The following is a 22,441-nucleotide window of genomic DNA, read 5'->3' on the forward strand; positions in this document are numbered from 1 at the left end:
TGCAAGTGTTAAAAGCATCATTACAGCTTATTAAGTAGAAGAAAAGGCTTGTTTCCCTGAAACTTTTGTTGCCTAAAGTGACTTCACTTTAATATGTTTTCTCTGTTTTGAGAGTATGTAGCCTTGGAGAGGTGATTTAATAGCTTTGCCTCAGTTTCCGCAGTGGGTAACTGAGCTCTCAGAATTAATAGCAAAGCCTCTTTATTTAATGTTTGTAAAATACTTTGAGATCATTGGTTAGAAGTCTCTACAAATGCCTGTTTTCATTGTTTTGCTCTGCACTGCATCCTGAAATGAAATTGGCCTGTTACAGCTCCCAGTAACCACTTACGTGACAGCCACCATCTCGGCCAGCCCCAGGCATTGAATCAGGGACCTTGGGAGCTGAAAGTGCAGATTTCCACACAGCTTGAGTTAAGAAGCCAAGCGCGGTAGCTAGAGGCTGTAATAAACTTGCCTTTTCTGTGAATCAGGCACAGAACACACGAGCAGTGGGGAATAACAAAGGCAGTTGTTGGTTTGTAGAAAATAAATGTAAATTAAATTTTAAAGTCAGTTTTTGGCTAAAATTAGAACTTGTGGGCCTGATTTGCTGTAATTTGTAACAGGGGACATCTCCAGTTGTAAACTAGTTTCCACCATGCTTGCATACTATTGTGGCACTAGGGTTGCCAATTTTGGTTGGACATATTCCTGCAGGTTTCATCACATGACATAATCTTTAATTAAAGATTAATCTTTAATTCCTGGAGACCCCAGGGCAATCCTGGAGGGTTGGGAACCATATGTGGCACACAGATTAACATTACTGACTAAATATGAAACGTTATTTAAATATGAAGCCGTGAAGTTCTGCCTCTGATCACTAGATCACTGTGAAAGCAGGGTAGAAAATGGTTTCTAATCTCTGACTCAGGGTGCCACATCCTGCCAGTGTCCATCAGCATGGTGGCTGCCAGTAGGAGGCTGTGAAATGGCAGTTTCAATTGGCTGCTTGGTTTTCAGATGTGCTTTATAACTAGAGCAATGTGTATCTCTGACAGCTAAACTCAGCAAAGTGAGTGCACCGCAGCTGCCTTACAATAGATCCAAATGGGCTAAGCCCAAGCGGCCACATCCTCCTACCTTGATCCAGCACAGGAGCCCCTCTCCCACACATGGATCTCTCGTGAAGAAGTGGTGAGTACTGCCTCTACACTAATGCCACTTCCCTTGCTGAAAGGCGCTGTGCTGGAGCGTCCCATGGCTGGCACTTCACAGCCTTCCAGTGTGTTTGGACGTAGTGAGGAAGGAGAAGGATGGTGTGGTCCTTGGCGCGGGACCTAGCGTGTTGGAGAGGAAAAGGTGGCTTTAATTCACTGTCCAACTCTTCTGATCATTGACCAACCCCTAGCATATCTTAGAATTCCCCAAGGACTACTGTAAGATACACTGGCTACAACAGGTCCTAAGGGAAAGAATTTAATAGTAATATGTCATCATTCTGCATCTCTGTGAGGCCCTTGTTTGCTGTTCATTGGTTCTATTTGGTCTTCCACAAAACAGTTTGTTGTCTGTAGCCTTAAATGTGGGACAAGGTGAGTGTGTATACTAAACCTTCATCGCTCATTACTTTGTCCTATTGAATCTCATATCCCAAATGGCTGTAGTGCTCTGCTTTTTATATACAACATTTTGCTAAATATAAACTCTGTTTAACAAGTGAACAATGCTGTTGCAAGGCATACAAGATAATGACTTTCAGCCTAAGAAATAGTAATGGTGACATGCCCAGCCACTAAATCAGGAAGATCTGATTTCAAGGCGGTGGCTATAACAGGTTGAGTTTGGTGATTTCTTTCCCCTCCCATAATTTGTATGAGTGTAGAAAGTAGGTTACTAGCTTAATGAGTCAGAGCCCTATTGACTGAGGACTTTGAGAACGATAAAATTAAACTCTGCTTTAATGCTGCTTTGCTTCTCTGCAAGAGCGCAGCAAGTTAACCCACCACCAAAGTTTCACTCTGTTCTTGTTCATCTAGAAAATATGTACAGCAAGTGAAATATGTGCTGATAATTATTTCGACAGCCTTCATGTATGTACATCATAAAGGATTAGCACAGACAAGCATGGGTGGAACAAACTTCAGGATTACAATAGCCTGTGGCAATTGCAGTGATTAAGAGGAAGTTAATTAGAAGGCACTACACAAATAGACCCTAGAGTTTATTTTTTAAATTTGCATTTGGAATGGGAGCCTCATTTTTAATGTGTGTGGTTAGTATTCCCTATGGACTTCCCTGGCAGTTATACCATTTCTGTTCACACCAGCAGGTTATATTCAGTAATCCATAAAAATAGTGTCTTTCTTTTAAAAAAAAACAACACGAAAGATTTTTCCTGGTTCTCACAAGAGACAGGCATGGGTGGAACCACTGTACAATATTTATGTAAGATCAGAAATGCTCCAGGTTGCTTGAGAAAATGTATCCAATCATTTTTGTTGGTGTTGCCTGTTTTAGATGAAAATTGGTACAATATCACGCACATGCAGCTGAAGAAGAAAACTTCCTTGTTAAACAGATAAACACTGGATTTGGGATTTATGCCTAGCAGATGGAAGATCCCACTTGGATTTTCAAGCATGTTTTTCTTACTTCTTATTGGTGGTCATCGTAGCACCCAGGAGCCCTAAATGTGGAGCAGGGCCTCATTGTGTTAAGAGCTGTACAAAAACCTTGTGCATACCTCTGCATTATGAGGTAACCCACTGGTGAGTTTGTGTTGCAGGTGCCACTCTGTGCAGAACCCACAGAGGATATGGGTTGCTACAGGCCCACCTGGAAAGCCTTGGCTCTTTAGCCAAACTGTAACAGCTTGTGCTTTTGGCTATGGCGGCCCTCCATTCAGTCCCTCGAATGTTAGCCGTTAGTTGTGGGCTTATGTTATCCCTGGAAGGAGCAGGTTGGTTGATATAAAAAGATCCATGAAATAAAGATAAGCAGACAAACATTTAAGGCTGTGATGTTTCACTTTACGCACTTAAATAATCCCATTGAAGTCAATAAAACTACTTGTGTGTCTGTATAAAGTGTCGCACACGGTTAACTGTTACCAGGATTGAGGCCTAAGCTTGTGTTTACGTTTATTTTCAGCAACCAAATGGAGAAACTGGCCTTTCTGTATCTCATAGCTTTGCTGCAACTAAGCCCAGGGAAACAGCAGCCTGGAACATCTGCTCTGCAGTAACACACACAGCTGGCTGAATGGTAGAAAGAGTGGGTCATATGCCATCAGCTTTTAAGCAGAGCAAAATGATTTCAGTAAGAAGTTCTGCTCAATAATCTGTGTTGTGATATGGCCCTCTAACCTAAATACCTTCTGCAGGTATAAAGTACTGTTTCTAGTCCATAGCACATTAGGAAATATTAACAGTTAGGAAAGGTTAAAAAACGGGGCATGTTTAGTCTTGAGAAAAGAAGACTGATGGAGGGACCTCAAAATGGTCTTCAGATACATTAAAGGCTTTTGTAAAAAGGACAGTGATGAAATTGTTCTCCATGTCCACTGAAGGTAGGACAAGAAGTAATCAGCTTGATCTGCAGCAAGGGAGATTTAGGTTAGCTATTAGCAAAATCTGTCTAACTATAAGGATTGTTAAGCACTGGAACAGGTCACCAAGGGAGGTGGTGAAATCCCCACTGTAACAAGGTGGTTTGCCTAGCGGCTGGAGAGCCTGAGGCTAGCCGGTCAGGCTTACAAGATGAGTCCCATGGTCCCACCAGAGAGGAATCTGCTGATCCAATGTAAAAGGCAGCAGGAAGCTGCAAGGAGGGAGGTGGCTGAGACTGCCAGAGGCAGGAGGTCTGGCAGTAAGCTGGAGAAGCTCAGGGAACAGGAGATTGTGTGGAGCTAGGTCTGATGGAAGGAGCAAGGGAAAACTTGGGCTGAGTTTATATTGTGCATCCTGCTTTAGTGAGGATTTTTGATCATTTATACTAATTTGAAACACATTTCATCCAATCTCGCCCATTGTATTGACCTTCCTTCCAGAATATCTAAGCAGATGAGTTCCATTTTGTGCTCAGAAATCAGTATTATTGTGTATATTACAGTAGCACTGAGGAGCCCCAGTCATGGGCCAGGGCCCCGTTGAGCTAGGTGCTATACAAACAGAACAAAAAGATGGAATATATTTCCATATATTTTTCTTACCATACAAGCTTACTGAGAATCCTTCTGAGCAGAGGTTCAACAGTGCTAACTTTGAGCAAACTTGACTTAAAACTAATAAATTATTAAAAGGCAAAAGGGGGGAAATAAATTAGCTCAATTCCAAAGTTTGTGAGAAACTGTAAAACAAAGAATATAGAATTTAAAAAAATACTGCTAATTTTGGAACACTTATCTTCATAAGATCCACTCATTTTAGAATTAATTCTGTTTAAATTGCAGGGCACTGGACTTGACCTCTCAAGGTCCTTTCCAGTCCTAAATTTCTACGATAAACCTTTCTTCCTTTTATTGAGATTTTGCATTATTCCCAATCGAATGAAGAAAGATGGAACACTTTTTGAATTATTTTTTTCCTTCCAAAAAAAAATCCCTTGGTTTTGAAGATCACATTGTAATATGCAAGAATCCAGCCAAGGACATCTTATTTTCATTTTAATGTATTAAATGTTGCTTAGATTTCAGCTGAATATGTAACCCTTTATTAAACTATGGCTAATGAGATAGAACTCAGTTAGGAAGACTAAAATATAGAAAGATTAAGTCAGAAGACCAGAATGAACACTTGTACTCCTTTACTTTTATTAAATCCATTTAAAACTAACTTTTCCATTTATCTTTCTTGAGATTTTCATTACTTTCTTATCCAGTGAGGACCAGATGCAGTTGTTAGTTTTATCGTTCATTTGTCTAATCTTCTCTTAGCTGTTGGGGCATTCAGGCATTGGATGTGATATTTCACTGCCAGTCTGAGATATTGTTTTATCCCCTTCCTTCCACTATATCCTGTCTCCTCTTACTGGCTGTCATTACTGAGTCTTTCTTGCAGTTAGGAGGATAGAATATCCATCTCTAAGATCCTGTTCAGAGTCATTCCAGAAAGGAGCTAGCAGAAGACGCTATAAAAATGGCTGTTGGCCATCCAACTTCCCCCTAGAAGAGTCATAGAATCATAGGACTGGAAGGGACCTTGAGAGGTCATCTAGTCCAGTCCCTTGCACTCAAGGCAGGACTAAGTATTATCTAGACCATCCCTGACAGGTGTTTGTCTGACCTGTTCCTAAAAAGCTCCACCGATAGAGATTCCACAACCTCCCTAGGCAATTTATTCCAGTGCTTAACCACCCTGACAGTTACAAAGTTTTTCCTAATGTTCAACCTAAACCTCCCTTGCTGCAATTTCAGCCCCTTGCTTTTTGTCCTAGCCTCAGAGGTTAAGAAGAACAATTTTTCTCCTTCCTCTTTGTAACAACCTTTTATGTACTTGAAAACTGCTATTATGTCCCCTCTGAGTCGTCTTTTCTTCAGACTAAACAAACCCAATTTTTTTCAATCTTCCCTCATAGGTCATATTTTCTAGATCTTTGGTCATTTTTGTTGCTCTTCTCTGGACATTCTCCAATTTGACCACATCTTTCCTGAAATGTGGTGCCCAGAACTGGACACAATGCTCCAGTTGAGGCCTAATCAGCGTGGAGTAGAGCAGAAGAATTACTTCTCGTGGCTTGCTTACAACCCTCCTGCTAATGCATCCCAGAATGATGTTTGCTTTTTTTTGCAACAGTGTTACACTGTTGACTCATATTCAGCTTGTGGTCCACTATGGCCCCGCAATACTCCTTCCTAGGCAGTCATGTGCCATTTTGTATGTGTGCAACTGGTTGTGCCTTCCTATGTGGAGTACTTTGCATTTGTCCTTACTGAATGTCATCCTATTTACTTCAGACTATTTCTCCAGTTTGTCCAGATCATTTTGAATTATAATCCTATCCTCCAAAGCACTTGCAACCCTTCCCAGCTTGGTGTCATCCGCAGACTTTATAAGTGTACTCTCTATCCATTATCTAAATCATTGATGAAGACATTGAACAGAACAGAACCCAGAACTGATCCCTGTGGGACCCCACTCATTGTGCCCTTCCAGCATGAGTGAACTACTGATAACTACTCTCTGGGAAAAGCTTTCCAACCAGTTTTACACCCACCTTATCGTAGCTCCATCTAGGTTGCATTTCCCTAATGGTGTGTGAAGAAGGAAAAAGGGATAAATTCATAACATGTTATTTGCAAAGAATAATTCTCTCAGTTCCATTCCTCTGCCACCCCTCCCTGTAAATAATCAGCTGCTGGAGCAGAAGAACTGAAAAAATGCTGTAGCAGTGTGTGGCAGGGAGAGACTGCAAGAAAGAGCACAGATCTGAGAAATAGAATACTGGGCCAAGTTGCCCAAGCCTCAATCTCTACCTTAGAGATCCGGGGTCTGCACCTTCCCTTACCCATTATTATAGTGAAAATAGTGCCATGCACACACAATAAAAACAAATGTGTATTCTTATTGTTTCACTCTCAACAGCTAGATTACGTTGGTTATAATAGCTCAGCAATTGTTGCTCGGAAGTGATTTACATTAAACTGTTGCTTATTTTATGTGAGGTTTCCTTTTCCTTTTAAAGAAACCGCTTGATCAGTAATAATTATGCTTGTAGCAGTGTACTGGCAATTGGGTTATTTTCCATCAAGAGACCCACACTATTATTTAATGAAAAGAAACCTGAGTCTAAGGCCCCAGTCCTTCAGTGAGGCCCACACAGATATCCAGGACATAAATCATTTGGTCGGCTGCTCAGACAAGTTAGTGAGGACTCAATCACTGTTTTTTCAATGTGCATGGCTGAATATTTCTCATAATTCCTTGAGAGACAGTAATTAAATACCATCACATACGAATTATTTAAGCTCAGTACCAATGTGGACACAAGAACAAATGGATATAAACTGGCCATCGGAAAGTTTAGACTTGAAATTAGACGAAGGTTTCTAACCATCAGAGGAGTGAAGTTCTGGAATAGCCTTCCAAAGGAAGCAGTGAGGGCAAAAGACCTATCTGGCTTTAAGATTAAACTCAATAAGTTTATGGAGGAGATGGTATGATGGGATAACATGATTTTGGCAATTATTTGATTTTTAAATATTCATGGTAAATAGGCCCAATGGCCTGAGATGGGATGTTAGATGGGGTGAGATCTGAGCTCCTACAGAGAATTCTTTCCTGGGTATCTGGCTAGTGAATCTTGCCCATATGCTCAGGGTTCAGCTGATCGTCATATTTGGGATCGGGAAGGAATTTTCCTCAAGGGCAGATTGGAAGAGGCTCTGGGGTTTTTTCGCCTTTGTAGCATGCGGCACGGGTCACTTGCTGGAGGATTCTCTGCTCCTTGAAGTCTTTAAACCATGATTTGAGGACTTCAATAGCTCAGACATAGGTGAGAGGTTTATCTCAGGAGTGGGTGGGTGAGATTCTGTGGCCTGCATTGTGCAGGAGGTCAGACTAGATGATCATAATGGTCCCTTCTGACCTTAATATCTATGAACCAATGCGTCCCATCTAGAGAACAAACTCATGCTCGTAATTATTTAGCCACCGCATTAAACAAACTAGCTCCTTATTAAAAATAGATGCAGAAGATTCAATTAGATGTAACAGTGTATTGTGAATTTTATGAAGTGTTGGCTTTATTTCTACTGGTCCTTGGCAATAATGAAACAGTCTTTTATATTTACACAGGAGGAATATTTTTTCTTTTTAAATACTCATTTTCTTCTTAATCTTAAAGTCATGGTAAACCAGTTCTACCTTCTCCAGAAGCCATAGGGCAGGTAGTGGGAGAAAGCTTTTCCTTGCATTCCAACTACATTTACCCTCCATAAAGTCCAGGACAATGGAGTCCCAGTCCATCACCCAGGCTCTGAGGTGCTACCACAGTACATATGATAAATTATTATAAGAGTGGATGATCAGGGCCTCTCATCTGGTTGTACCAAGCTCAAACTCCACTGAAATTAATGTAAAGACTAGAGAATCAGTCCCATTACAGAAGAGTGTTGAATATATGGAATTCTCTTAGCTGTTATTCTCCCTCCCCTGGCTGTGTATGTAAGCTTAATGCCAGTAGAGCAGTGTGCTATTCTGTCCAATCAATCTCCCTGGATGACAGATTTCAAAGTTCCCTGGTGTCTTTATTTTAGTGCATGTCCTGTAACATCCCTCCAGCCATTAGCTGCCTATGTGTCAGAAGACTACAACTCCTTATTAATCATTACAACAGACCTTTCTCTCACCAACCAGTTTTTGTCTCTTGCCCTAGCCCTTGTGCTTTGGAAGCACATTACCTTTTGCCGAGAGATTGGAATTACACCCAGATCCATAAGGGCTGCCCTTACTGCTCCATGAAATGCTAGATAGGAAAGAGGTTGTAAATTGGACTTGGAGCTAGGACACTCTACCCACACCTTAATCCGTCAACTCTACAGCAAGTGCAGCCCCTACCAGCCATTGGAGTGAAGATCAGGTTTGCTCTTTTTCTTAAGCTCCTGCATGGCACTAACATAGTTATGAAACTCTTTAAACTACATTTATAAAATAGTCTGATGCAACCGCTGTTAAGATGGAAAACTAGGCACAGATCAGAATGGAAAAGTATCTCAAACACAGGAGGGGTTGGATCCTTGCATACAGTTTGTATATCAGTCTTGTCCTTCCTTGAACTGCTGTGCTTGAAGCTGTGAAAGTGGAACTACGAATTTCATCACCAATTTGAACAATGCCTGTTGGCTTATGTCATTACATCACTTCACAGAGATGCCACCATCCAGAGATGGTACTTTTGGAAATATGGTGAATCCTAACTGCTTTGGGGAGTTTGTAATGTTGGTCATTTAAAGGACTGTGGTCATCTGAGTGACCATTGGGTAGCTCCTTAACGACCCATTTCTTGCTTCTACTTCACAAACCAATAAGCTCTAGAAAATAGCATAAGAGTTAAAGTTGTCCACACAATATGTTAATCTGGAAGGTGATATGGAAAGAGGGAACATTATAAGTAGTTTCACAGTCAAATTTTGGGTTTTGCTAATTAGTTGTGTCTATATTTAGATGCTAAATTTCTCTTGCTTTTCAAGGTGGGTAAATGTTGTAATGTGAGAAACATCACTGAGACATATTTAGCTTCACTAAGCACCCACATTCCGGGAGTGTTGCTGGAATGAGAAGAAAAGTTTAGTTCTGGTTCAAATGAACTCTAAATGAAAGCACATAGCTGGCTAGGCTCTATAGATTTACATTTCATCAGCACACACAATTCACATTTATATTGCTCTGGGGTCTGAGGATCAAGAATTGTATATTCTGAAATATGAAATAAAAGCACGGGCATTATTACTAGAACTGACTTCTCTCTCTCTCTCTCTCTCTCTCTCTCTCACACACACACACACACACACACACACACACACACACACACATTTCAACACCTATTCCCAAATTAGAAACCTCAGGTTTTTTATTTTAAAAAATGGACATTTCAAAACAACTCAATTTTCATGAAAATATTAAGTTTTGTTTTTGTTCCAGGGTGGAATGAAAACAAATACCAAGACCTGGAAAGTTGTCTGGAAATACAATTGCCATCTACAGTCATCTCTAATTATTACTATCTTACCTTAAGTGAACTTCCATGTTACAGCCTGGGTCCTTTCCATTTTAACCCCCCTTTTTAAATGACAGTTTAATTTGCAATAGGAAACCCTGAGTTAGGGCAACCACCACTGTTATAAAATTGGAGTTACATTTTGTGTACACTTAGTCCTTTGGTGGGCCTTCTGCTCATCGTGCCTCAGCCAGATCTGAGAAGCTCGGACCCAGCCCAGCTCAATCAATGGGCCTAATCTAAAGGCCATGGAAGTCATTGAAAAGGTTTAGCTGACTTCACTGAGATTTGCATCAGGCCCCAAGAGTCTCCTCTGTGCAGTCACCTCCTGATGACCTTGGGCGTCGCTTCCAACCTCAGATTTCTCACGTGGCAGTACACCCTAGGCTGTTCTTTGGCAGGATACATACAATAACTTGACAATAGACAGGCAAGCCAGCCGCTGAGACCACTGCCTATTATGGTGACCGGTATTGTCTCATTGTTTACTTGTGCTCTTCTTGTCTGTTTGTTGTATCCACAGGTTGTCTCTTGTCTTATACTTAGATTGTGAGCTCTTTGGGGCAGGGATTGTCTCTTTGTTCTGTTTGAACAGCACCTAGCACAATGGGGTCCTGGTCCACGATGGGGGCTCCTGGGTGCTACTGTAACACTAATAATAATGATTAATAACAGGCTGACTTTTAAGATTGTTTTTCTTCAATGTGTTAGTACCAACAGTTGTCTCAGATGCTTTGAAAAGCAGAATTAGGAATTTAAAAACAAATACTGGACCAAAGTCCTTCCTTGAATGACTTCCGAGTAGTTCTATTGAGGTCAGTTTGATCCGTCAGTGTTAAAATGATGTTAACGGCCAGATTGTCCAGGTTGTACCCACACATTTTGCATAGGCAGCTATTTTTATGTGTAAAAATGCACTAGCAGACACAAGTCTATTAGGTATAGTCACCTGACCTGCAGGTACAAAAGCACATTTGCATGCACTAAATACATATCTCATGAGTATATGGGATCACATTCAACATTTGCAAAAGGGATGAATTTAAAGACCCATTTGAACATGTTTCCCAGATTAGCTTTTCCATCTGTTCTTTAGCTAAGAATTAAGGCTGCAGCCTTATCTTGGTGCTGTATACAGGTATGCGAGAGGATGTGTTTTCCGACAGAATGGGACTAGGAGCAAGGTGTGCTTCTTTGACTGCTGCCTTTGCTGCTCTTGTGTCTTTTGCTCTTTATGCAATGAAAGAAAAACACCCGGGGTTGGTGAGGTTTCAAATAAATATGTTTACCAAATATATCCAAACATACAAGACCTAACTACCTGGATACTGCACTGACTGGTTTCTGAAACACAGAACACAGCGAGCACCACTAGAGGGCTCACAAACTATTAAAGGGATACTACCTAATTCTTATACACAAGAGCTTCTGATTTACTATATGACCTTGAGCAAGCCATTTAACCTTGAGATGCTTCAGATTCCCTGCCTGTACAAAGATTACATGTAAACATGCGACTCACCAGCCCATGTGCCCCATATTGGGTAGGTGTTGTGGCGTAGTCACACTCTCCTCGTTTAGCCCTCCCTGCTGACAACCCATTCCAGGCCTGTGGTGGTCTGCTGCTTTTTGTGAGCCAGCCCCCTGGCCAAATCACACAGGCCAGGTCTACACTACAAGTTAGGGGTGTGATTCTCAGATTACTACTATCTGGTGGGTTACAGAAGTCCTTACCCCTTGTCAGAAGTCGGTTCCGTTCTAGCTTCCTCACTGCGCTGGTAGGGGAACCCAGGCCCTTTCTCTCCACTGGGTTCTGATCCAAGAACCCTTGACTAGGCAGTCAAAGCTTGACTACTCAGACCCCTGCCTGCCTCACTGAACCACTTCCTACCTTGCCCTGTCTTGGGCCTTTCCCTCAGCCTCTTCCTGGACTCTGAGCTTATCAGCTTTACACTTTCTAAGCCTCTTCCACCAGCCCACTGCAGAGCTTCTTAGCACTTTCTACCACCCAGCTGGTTCTGCTGGAGGGGAGTTTTCTCCACTCCCTTGGCAGGGCAGTCCCTAACTCAGTTGGCCCCTCCACCAGTGTGCAGAATCCTGGGCAGACTCACTTCCTCATGCTGCTTTTCGAGTGCCTTGGGCTCCCTGCTGCAGGCATACATTCCTTCGCAGAAGCTCTGTCTGCCAGCTGTTCACCTGAGCTCCCTGACTCCAGCTGGACTTCTCTTCCTGAGTGACAACCAGAGATCTGCTTTCCCTCCTGGTCAGAGTCTACCTGAGCAGGTTCAGTCCTTTTAACTCCTTCCTCCAGGCTTGACACCTACTGCCATTGTCACAGGGCGAGGCTGATTGCACCCATGGGCTCTCATTAACCCCGTCAGACACACTGTGGTGTTGGTACACCTTATTGCAGTAAATAATATTGATCTACCTCGGAAGGGAGTTATTAGGATTAATTAATTAAATTTCGTAAAACTCTTTGAGATCTTAAAAGGAAACGCAAAAATATTCTCTCGTGTTGAGACCCATGTTATTTGCTATTCACTGTGTGAAGGCTTGCACAGGTTAAAGGGGATGTATGAATAAAGATTACAAAAAGCTACTGTATGTCTCATGGACCCAGTCCCAAACCATTGAAGTCAATCGGTCAATGCCTCTGACTTTAATGAGAGCAGGATCAAGCTCCATATTAACTGATTTTGGCTTAACACGCTCACATATGTCCAGGGATCATCTTTCCCTGCTGACCCTCACCTTCCCTCGAGCTCTTCATCTACTGTTTAGCAAATAGGGTCTGGGACAGATTGAATTTTTAATCCATAACAGGACTTCACCTCTCATTCTCTTGTTGCTGAGCTTCTCAATAGCCCTTTGTGGTAGACATTATCTAAAGCTGTTTGAAAATCTAACTAAATTATATCTCTTGATCTAAATAAATAGCCATTGATTCTCCTTTAGCCATTGTTCTGTTCACTTGTACAAAGAATTCCAACAGGTCCAAGAGGCACGAGTTACCCAGGTAGTAGCCATGCATGTTTGTCCCCATCACAGCGTGCTAATCTAGGGATTTCTACAGTTTTCAGATCTTCTTAGCATCCTTTTGTAGATGGATTTGATATTGGCTTCCCTTGGGTAACATCTAGTGCACTACTCGTGTATATGATAAATAGCATATTTTTGCTCCTACCTCAGCTACTTCACTTTTTAGTTCTGTCAGAGATCTTGGGTGAATGCCATTCGGTGCTGATTGTTTACTGCAATTTAATTTTGTGTGTCATTCAATCACTTCCTTTTGATTCCTCTCGTCTCTGACAGTGACTCACTTTCATTGATTGTGAAGAATTTAGGGATTTTCCTGTCATACCCCATAGTGAAAACTGATGCATATAAATGATGTAAGCTTTTCTGTAAGCTCCTTTTCCTCCTTGAATTGTCCACTACCTGCAGTCTTCAGTAATTTGATCTAAGGGATTGTCTTTCCGCTATTATTTTCACAGTGCCTAGCACAATCAGGCATTAGGGCCTCTGGTCTCTCTTGCAATACAAATACTACATTTGGTGCACTTCAAGAATTGTTCTTTATATATTTGGCCATTTATTCTTCATTTTCCCCCTTAGCTCTCTGAATTCCTAACAGTATCTTCCTTATCTGCCAGTGTTTATGTACTATTCTATTACCATTTCTTCGTGTGACAAGGTGGTCTGATGTTTTGTGGGGTTGTATACGTAAGGGGAGGTTTTTTCCTCCTTACCTTTAAGAAATTTCAGTAATTTATAACCGTCTTATGTCATGGGGCACCAGCAACATTCCAGTGCCTTACGAACCTGGTATGACCTCACATAGGATATGCTGCGATGTGTCCAGATGGTGTGAATATGTACAGCCCTGACTGGGAGAGTCACCCGTAGCACAATGTGTTGGTGATAGGCTAAAGTTGGCGTAACTATTAACCAGAGAGAGAGAGAGAGAGAGAGAAAACCTGCTGTGACTTTGTTGTATAAAAGCCAGACCCACCACTCGAGATGTCCCTGCAACACTTGGGCTGAGCTTCCAAGAAGAGAGTGGAAGCAATCAGTGTGAGTGTTTCTTCTGCTGAACAAAAGCTATGCCATTCCTTAGCCAAGCTAAAGCTGGACAGCTTTACCTTTGTATTATCAAGTGCTGTGTTCCTAAAGAACTTAATTAAAAAATAAAAGATTTACACAAGGTTAGATTTTCTTTACACTCATAGTGCCTTCTACCTTCTGATGACTGTATTGACTTCATCAATAAAGTACCAGTCTCAGAGGATCCCACCCTTCTTCTAGATAGGATGTGTTGATTTGTATTCTATGGCTGTTTTCTGTAAGATCACAAATACAGGAAAAGAACATCAATCCTGATTTTTTTTCTTTCTTTGTCTACCCCACATTCTTCTATTGTGCCAGGACTGCTAATAGCATTCTGTGTTAGCGGTAGACTTAATAGGAGCTGAATGCGGAGTAGTGTCTTTTGATACCTGTTACACCTTCACAAATGCTCAGAGCAGACTCCTCCCTCACCACCCAGTTTCTGTCTGAATTGAATTCATTTTCCATAAAAATCACATATCTGCAGTCCCAAGTACATTGGATCAGAGAATTATATAGAGGACATATGTAGTCCACTGATCTCTCATATATACTCCTATGTTGTCATCTCTGTGACCTTTTCTCCCTTTGAGCAGGAAAGATAAATACTCAAGCTTTTTACTTAAATTTCATATCATTTACAAAAGTCATTGTGTGTAACCAACTTTAATTATTTATAAAGGCAAGACTGTGTATGAATATTTGTACTCATAAAGAGCCAGGGATTCATATTTCATAACACTGGGAACTAAATTATTTACCAGCCAGATATATTGTGGGAGCCATGGTGCAGATGTGCTTGCTAATGACCTCAGTCAACCATAAGCATCAGACACTCATACCCACATAGTCAGACCTGGTGGATGGAGCAGAGGTCAGAGCCAGATATTGGGTCGGGACCAGGCTCAGGGCAGCATTGGAAACACGGTCCAGGGACAGGCCAGGGTCAGAGGCTGTAAACAAGCCAAATCAGTATCATAGCCAGAGTTTGTGTGCCAGGCAAAGGTCCAAGCAATGGTCGGAGTCTGTGGGTGTGGGGGTCAGGAGGCAGATGTGGAGCTGAAGCAGGTCATAACGGGACTGGAGTACTGGCTCAGAGTAGGGCCTGGACAAGGCTGGAACAAGGCTTGGGCAAAGCTTGGATGGAAACAGGAACTGGATCAAGAGCAGGCTGGGAGACTAGGGAATCAATCACACTGCAAGGCTGCAGAAGGGTTCCTGGCTGGGTAGTACTGTTGCACAGACTGATCTGCAGCTCCGGCGGGATTGGGGAAATACCTGAGCCTTGGGGTCATCTGACCCTTGATTTGCTCAGGGATAGGCTGGTACTGCCTGCCTGAGGAATGAGTCACTGCTGGCTCTGTTGGAGGGGTGAGTTATGGCACCTGGTTTGGCTGTGGGTTTGCCTCACACTAAGGACCATCATCACTAGGGCTGAGAGGGGATTTAACCTTGTAGTTGCCATTCTCTTCAGCCTTCCTGACTAAGGAAGCCAATGCATGCCACTCAAACGTCAGGTTTAGAAAATTGTTCATTTACTGCCATTAATGCTAAAAAAACGTTATGGCTTCTCAGCTGGTTTTGAGAATTAGGGAGTACAAGGCTTGCTTCCCCTTCCACCAAAGGGAAATAGAAAAGACTGTTGGCTGAAGTCCTGGGCCACTGCCAGGTCAGCGTCAGTGCTGAGGGGCAGCACATCGCTCAGCCACTGGAGTCTACAACCCGACAATGTTGCCCTGATACTGCGGCCTTTAATCACGTGGAGCAGCGCTCGTTCACATCAGCAAGTCTATTGCAGCTTACTGGAACGATAATTTTCCAAACTAAATTATTTATCAGCCAGATATATCGTGGGCACTATGGTGCATGCGTGTGAGGGTCGACGTGGTCAGGCCAAAGTTGCTGGGCCACAGGTTTGACTGGCTGATTTCGGTCAGACTGGTGGAACCCACAGTTACTGAGGAATATTCTTTTGTTTTCCCCTGCTGGTTAAACAAGCTGCTCAGGAGTTCTCAACCTCAAGCGGGTTAGAGCGTGATTCACCAAAACCATCCAAATGGGTGGGATGGATGGCTGAGCAGTTTTAACCTGTGGAGATTCTGACTCGGCCCCCAAGACTCTCTGACCTCACAAAGCTCATGTCCACCAAGACCTCTCTCTGATAGCACTGCATCACCTCTGCTGTTTGCCTCCCAACATGTGGCTGAGGTGAAACACCCTGTAAAAAGCTGCCTCTGAATTTTTGCAGATGTCCATCCTGAACCTTTTTTTCCCCCACCGACGAGTGACAAACGTTTGGATGATGTGAAAAATTGTGTGTGCGGCACCGGCGTGTTTGTGGAAGCTCTGCAAACCCCACAAGCATTTTTAATTTGGCATTCAATATTTTACACAGCTGTACAAATCAGAACCTTGACAGGTACAAACTTGTTGTTCCATGCAATTGACATTCAAAAATAAGATTTTTTCCATCCCAGGCGAGGGAAGCTGAATTGGAAGAAGGAAAAAAAATTGCCAGTGAAGATCATGATGAATCTAGAACTGACTAGTGCATTCATAACTCTACCCTTCATGAAGAATGGGGTTTTGGAAGCAGAAACTCATTTGCACGCACCAAGCAAGGTGATATAGTGCCAAAGAATCAAATGCAGGAAATGTTGCCCAGTTTTGTATTTTTTTAAGTAACTGAGATTTTCAATTTATGTTCAACAAGGAAAAAGCTGGTAGAAAAAACCCCCTCAACTTCTTCCATCATGCAATACATATTCTGGCAGCACACTGCATGCCTTATATCAAAGGATCCATAGTATTGATTTCTTGAAATGAAAAATAAGTTTAAGGTGGAGTGCTTGAAAAAAAATCAATATAATGTAAAGTGACTGAACAGAACTATCCATTGTAATGACAACAGTCAAGGAGGCTTATCCAGTTCCATAACGTGTTGGTATCTGGACCTTTATTTTCATTAGATTTGCCATTGACAAAATGCTGACCTTACCCCCCCACCAACCTGCCTGAAAATAGATTAAAATTAGTGCTGTTCAAAAATGCCCATTGTGATTCCGTAAAATGTTTGCAAATGAAAATGGAACACACCGTGAAAATGTCAGCATTGCCAAGTGGGAAGATAACGACCAACCACTCAGTCAAAGCACTGGAAATTACCTCCTGGGACTAAAAAACCACTGGAAACTTTAACCAAATGCCAATGAAAGCATCCTAGAGGCTATTAGCAGAGAGCGCGGCGTATGAATTCAACAACTGGCGATGACAGAGAAATGTAAATTTAATCCCTTGGCTACTTCAGGGCCTTGGCTATGTGTGGAATGCTCCCCATCCCAGTTCACCTCCTTATCCTCATTTAAGACCCTCCTAAAGCCTCACTTTTCCTCAATACACACAAGAACCAAGCAAATAACATTAGAAAAGCCAACCCGTGGATGGGACTAAGGGTTGGTGGGCTTTTCTGTAGGATGAGTTCTAACTCTTTTTGTTAGGGTTAGTGGGTGGGCCCTAGGTATAGGGCCCACCCACAATCCCTGCCCATCTCCATATATTTCCTAGAGGACCAGCAGGGAATCAGGGCCACCTGCCAGCTCTTTATCCTGGTGTCACAGCTCCCCAGAGCCTGGCAGCATGGTTTCCCCAGCCCATGTCTGTCCCCCATGCCGTTAAAAGAGGATACTGAATGATAGATACAATGGGACTGTATTAACATGCCTGAGGAATTTCCATGGGGCCAGAGGGAAGAGTACCAGAAATGTCAGAAGAGCAATGGACTGCATTCCCCTAGCCCAACCCCACTACTGCCTCAGCCTGACAACACTCCACCTTCTCCCCAGGCCAATGGAGAGCACTCTGCTTTGTCTGGGCAAGGACAGAGGCTGCAGTTGTTGATGCACCTGAGCCCTCTTCCGCATAGAACAGTTACAATCTATGTATGGAACCACTGTGACTTCCTGTTCCACATTTCTAAGTATGCCCTGGCTTCTGTGTCTATCTTCCAGACAGTAACATATCTTGGAGGCCTGAACGAACTTATTTTGTGTCCTCTAGAGTACCGAGTGCATTGTCAGCATCTAATAAATAACTAGACCGCTGGAATATGTTAACATGGCCAGTGACATGAATACCATAGAGGCGTCTGAAGCACACAAGAGAGTGTGTGTTGCCAATCAGTGGGAAAGAAGACCTGTTGTGTCACACATTTCCATATCACTTCGACAGCACTGGGCAGTGATACATCCTTCATGTATCTAGCTCTAGCATACGTGTGCACAGCACGTAGCACAAAGGGCTTATTCAGCCTTCTGGATACTATTGCGATTTAAATATTAAAGAATAGTTAATATTGTATAGTTCAGCAATGCTGGGAAAGGAATGATGGGGGTGACCGGCGTGTGCAACACCTTGCCGTTATTCAGGGGAGATTAATGCTGGCAACTCCAGTTAATATTCGTAGGATTTTATTATTTATTTAATTGTATGATAAATAATGTAAATAGCATCATTAATTTTCACCAGCCCCGTGCCTGCATGCTGTATGTCAGCTCCCTGCACATGATTGAGTGGCTGGGCTTCTCTGTATCCCACTCTAACACCTACTCAGTGGGAAGCCGGCACACACCATCTAGAGACCTGGGCTCTGAACTGTGCCTCTCACTTTTCCCAGTGCCCTGCCATTGTGGCTTATTGGTTTGGGGCCTCATTCATTCTGCTCATCTTTCTTTTCTTCTCATCTTGCCCACTATTCTTGCTCTTTTCCCCTTTGTTCCCCAAAGCAATGCCTACCTCTGCTGCCGACTCAGGAAGTCAAAGAAGCCATCCACTGAGATCCCAGTCGATTTCACTGAGAGCTCACTATGAGAGAAGAAGCTACTGCAGTTCATACATACAATCATACATACATACAATATCAGGGCTGGAAGGAACCTCAGGAGGTCATCTATTCCAACCCCCTGCTCAAAGCAGAACCAATCCCCAATTTTTGCCCCACATCCCCTAAATGACCCCCTCAAGGATTGAACTCACAACCGTGGGTTTAACAGGCCAATGCTCAAACCACTGAGCTATCCCTCCACCAGTTGCCCCTATTCCCTTCACTTGCTTTTTTACTCTATTTCTTTCCCAAAGGGAACTTGGAGGGATCTCTTTGCTTTCAAATCCCATCCCTTAGCTAGTTTTTGTCTCTATTTTTCAATCATCCTTTTGCCTTTCTCATTTTCATGGCTACATCCCTCTTTTGTCACAGACTCCCAAACCCCTCCGCCCTGGAGCACCAAAATGTACAGTTATCTCCCTATTTTCAGGAAAATAGACGAGGCAGAGTGAGAACATTAGGAAGCTCAAAGTAACTGTCTGCACCTATTTTTAGCCAAATTTACTTGAAATGCCTGTGTGATCTCCCTACCTTGACAGACTCCCTGCTATGCAGGGAGCTACAGAAACCTTAGAGAGAATGATCAGAGCAAATCCAAATGGCACAGCAGCAGAAACTTTACCACAGCTCAACTCCACTCTTCTTGTGATGCGTCACTGCACTTCTGGGCACAGCTACACTCAAGCAGCCGGTGTCAGCTCGGGATCTGGATTTTGATCCCAAAATGGGAGGGTGCTTCATTCTGAGGGTATGGTTTGGCTCATTAGAAAGATAGGATTTTTTTTAAAGAATTCAGGCGTAGGCCAGGGCTTGGATTTCAAACGCCCCATCCAGAGACACTTTGTCTGGTTCTGGAGGATGGGCTCAGGTCCATCTCTGTTTTGGGAATGTGACAATCAGTTTTATGTGGGTGAATGCTGGTTTTGCTAGACCTATCGTAACTAAAGACGGGATTACGTGCAGTTTCCTTACTGATTTCCTGAAAACACGAGTACCTCATTGTTCCAGTGATGTTTTGTAATGCCTACAGAAAGCTTGACAAGGGTTAAGCAGCTGGTCCACTGAAACCACAGCCTATCGTGCTAACCAATATTGTCTCCTTGATCCCTTCTGCTCCCGTCTGTATCCAACTATTGGCTCTTGTCCTATGCTTAGATTGTAAGCTAATTGGGACAGGGACCGTCTTTTTGTTCTGTGTTTGTACAGCACCTAGCACCGTGGGTTCTGGTCCATGCCTGGGGCTCCAAAGCGCTATGACAAAACAAATAGTAAATAAGAATAATATAGTCAAGTTCTTCAAAGCACCATCATAGGGTCGGAGTCGGTCTTCCTTTCTGAAGTGAGTTGTATTAAGAGGTGGTTGACTTTTTTTTCCCACACAAAACATTTAGAAAGGAAATGAACAGTTTCCAGTTTGTTTGAAATTTTTTACTTTTTTGTTTGTTTTTTAATGAAAAAATTCAAAACAATTTTTTTCTGAAATAAAAGGAACATTTCTGTTTTGCAGATTTTTGTTTGAAATGTTCAGGGTTTTCTCGTTCTTCTCTCCCCTTTTCCTAGTGGAACAAAGAGGGGGACAGGGCTGGCCTTACCATGAGGCGAACTGAGGCAGCCTCGGGGGAAGGGTGGGACACCACTAGGACCCAGAGTGTAGAAAATTATGTCTGCTGTTGGTGCATATGTATTCTCTCTGCTCTAGATGCACAGAGATGGTGGAGTGCTGTGCTGGAGGAAGGAGGGCACAAGAGGCATAACAGGCAGGCAGGAGAAAAGGTGAGAGGGAATAGCAGCAGGAGCTGGAGAGAGAGAGAGGAGGAGGATCCTCTTATTTACCTCTCTAGCACCCCCAGGAGCCTGAACTGATTAACACCAGCTTCTCAGGGAGCTTCCTGTTTCCGGCTGCTTCCCTGAACCCACTTGAGGCGAACAGGCAGTCAACTGAAGTAGTAGGAGCCAGTTAGGCCCTTAAGATGCTGATATCTTCCCTCACACAGGCCCTGCTACCAGCCTGCTTATTTGTCCCCTTCAATTGAGTGTTGAGAGCCACTATAGCTGGCACAGAACAGCAGTCACGAGTGAAAGAAGAAAACGCCCCTCTGGGGCAACATTCAGAAAAAGAAAGAAAGCAAAGGAAGCATTTCTATCTAAGCAGAAAGGAGCTCTCCTGAGATACATAGACACAAATGTTAACAGTGAGCCTTCTGGCCCCAGTGAGGATGTGAGTGGTGAGGAGATGCCTGATCTTCCAGTTAGTCAGAGTGCAGGTGACCTTGCAGCTACTGCAGCATCCATATCTCTATCTCAAACGGATGTAACCATGCCCATTCCTGAAGAAAAGTGTCGATCAGAGAAGAGTGTGGTGGAGGCACAAGAAACAGCTGCTGCTGAGTTTAATTCCTTAAGTCTAGATGATCCAGGACTCTGGACCCACTTGAGCAGTAGCCTGAGGGACTTCCTTGTACTGCATGGGCCACAACAAGTGAAAAACTTCATGTTCCCCAAAGACAATGAAAATAGAAATTTCCATCCAACACATTACTAGCGTGAAATCCCCAATGGTGACAAAGTGGAGAGGCCATGGCTTATGTACTCAAAAACCCAGAATGCTGCATACTGTTTTTGTTGCAAATTCTTTCATTCTCTAATGTTCCAGCCACATTGGGTTCTACAGAAACAAAGGACTGGAAAAATCTGGCTAGAAATCTGGCATGCCATAAGAAGGCAGCAAATCACCAAAGAGCATTCCATAGGTGGAAAGAGCTTGAGATGAGACTAAGGTTAAAGGCCACCATAGATGATCAGCATCAAGAAAAGATTGCAACAGAGTCTCTTTACTGGCAAAATGTTCTGAAAAGGCTCATTGCCCTTGTGAGAATGCTTGCTACCCAAAACCTAGCACTGTGTGGCACTTCAGATCAGCTGTATGTGCCAAACAATGAAAACTTCCTTAAAATTGTGGAGCTGATGGCTGAGTTTGATGCTGTACTCCAGGAGCATCTGAGAAGAATCACCAACCAAGAAATGTACACACACCACTACCTTGGAAAAACAATTCAAAATGAGATAATATAGTTACTGGCAACAAAAGTCAAGCAGAAGATTGTGCCAGATCTGAAGTCAGCAAGATATTACTCTTTTATTCTGGACTGCATACCTGACATGAGCCATACGGAACAAATTACTTTAATGGTGCATTTTGTAACAACAACAGAACCTAGTGAAAATGTTCCTGCAATGGTGACTGTCAGAGAGCATTTTCTATAATTTATTGACATTGATGATACTACAGGAGCTGGTATGACAAATGTGCTTCTTAAAAAGCTGGAAGATATGGGAATTGCGATAGCTGACATGAGAGGTCAGGGCTATGATAATGGTGCCAACATGAGAGGAAAGAACAGAGTGTAGACATGGATCCGAGAGTTAAACCCTTGAGCTTTTTTTGTCCCATGCAGTTCTCATTCATTGAACTTGGTGGTCAGTTATGCAACATCAGATTCTAGTGAGGCTGCTGAATTTTTGAATGTAATTCCAAGCATCTAAGTATTTTTCTCTGCATCAACTCATCGATGGCAAATTTTGAAGCAACATCTGGGAACATCCTCTCTAACACTGAAAGCACTGAGTGCCACATGATGGGAAAGTTGAGTAGAGGTGATAAAGCCTATCAAACACCAAATTGGGAAGATAGATGATGTCATAGTTGCCATTATGGAGGATAATGCTATGACAGAAAGTGTTCGTGGGAGAACA

General features: G+C 42.8%; 1 long non-coding RNA gene across 1 annotated transcript in view; it reads left to right on the forward strand.

The window, feature by feature from the left end:
• Window positions 1-1,062: 1,062 nt before the first annotated feature.
• Window positions 1,063-22,441, forward strand: part of LOC140895022 (uncharacterized) — a 47,438-nt gene continuing 26,059 nt past the window's right edge. The window contains exon 1 of the long non-coding RNA XR_012154041.2: window positions 1,063-1,179. This is a non-coding gene — a long non-coding RNA (uncharacterized LOC140895022). The remainder of the gene's footprint in view (window positions 1,180-22,441) is intronic.

The sequence above is a fragment of the Lepidochelys kempii genome, chromosome 10, assembly GCF_965140285.1.
Source record: "Lepidochelys kempii isolate rLepKem1 chromosome 10, rLepKem1.hap1, whole genome shotgun sequence".
In the NCBI taxonomy this organism is placed as follows: Eukaryota; Metazoa; Chordata; order Testudines; family Cheloniidae; genus Lepidochelys; species Lepidochelys kempii.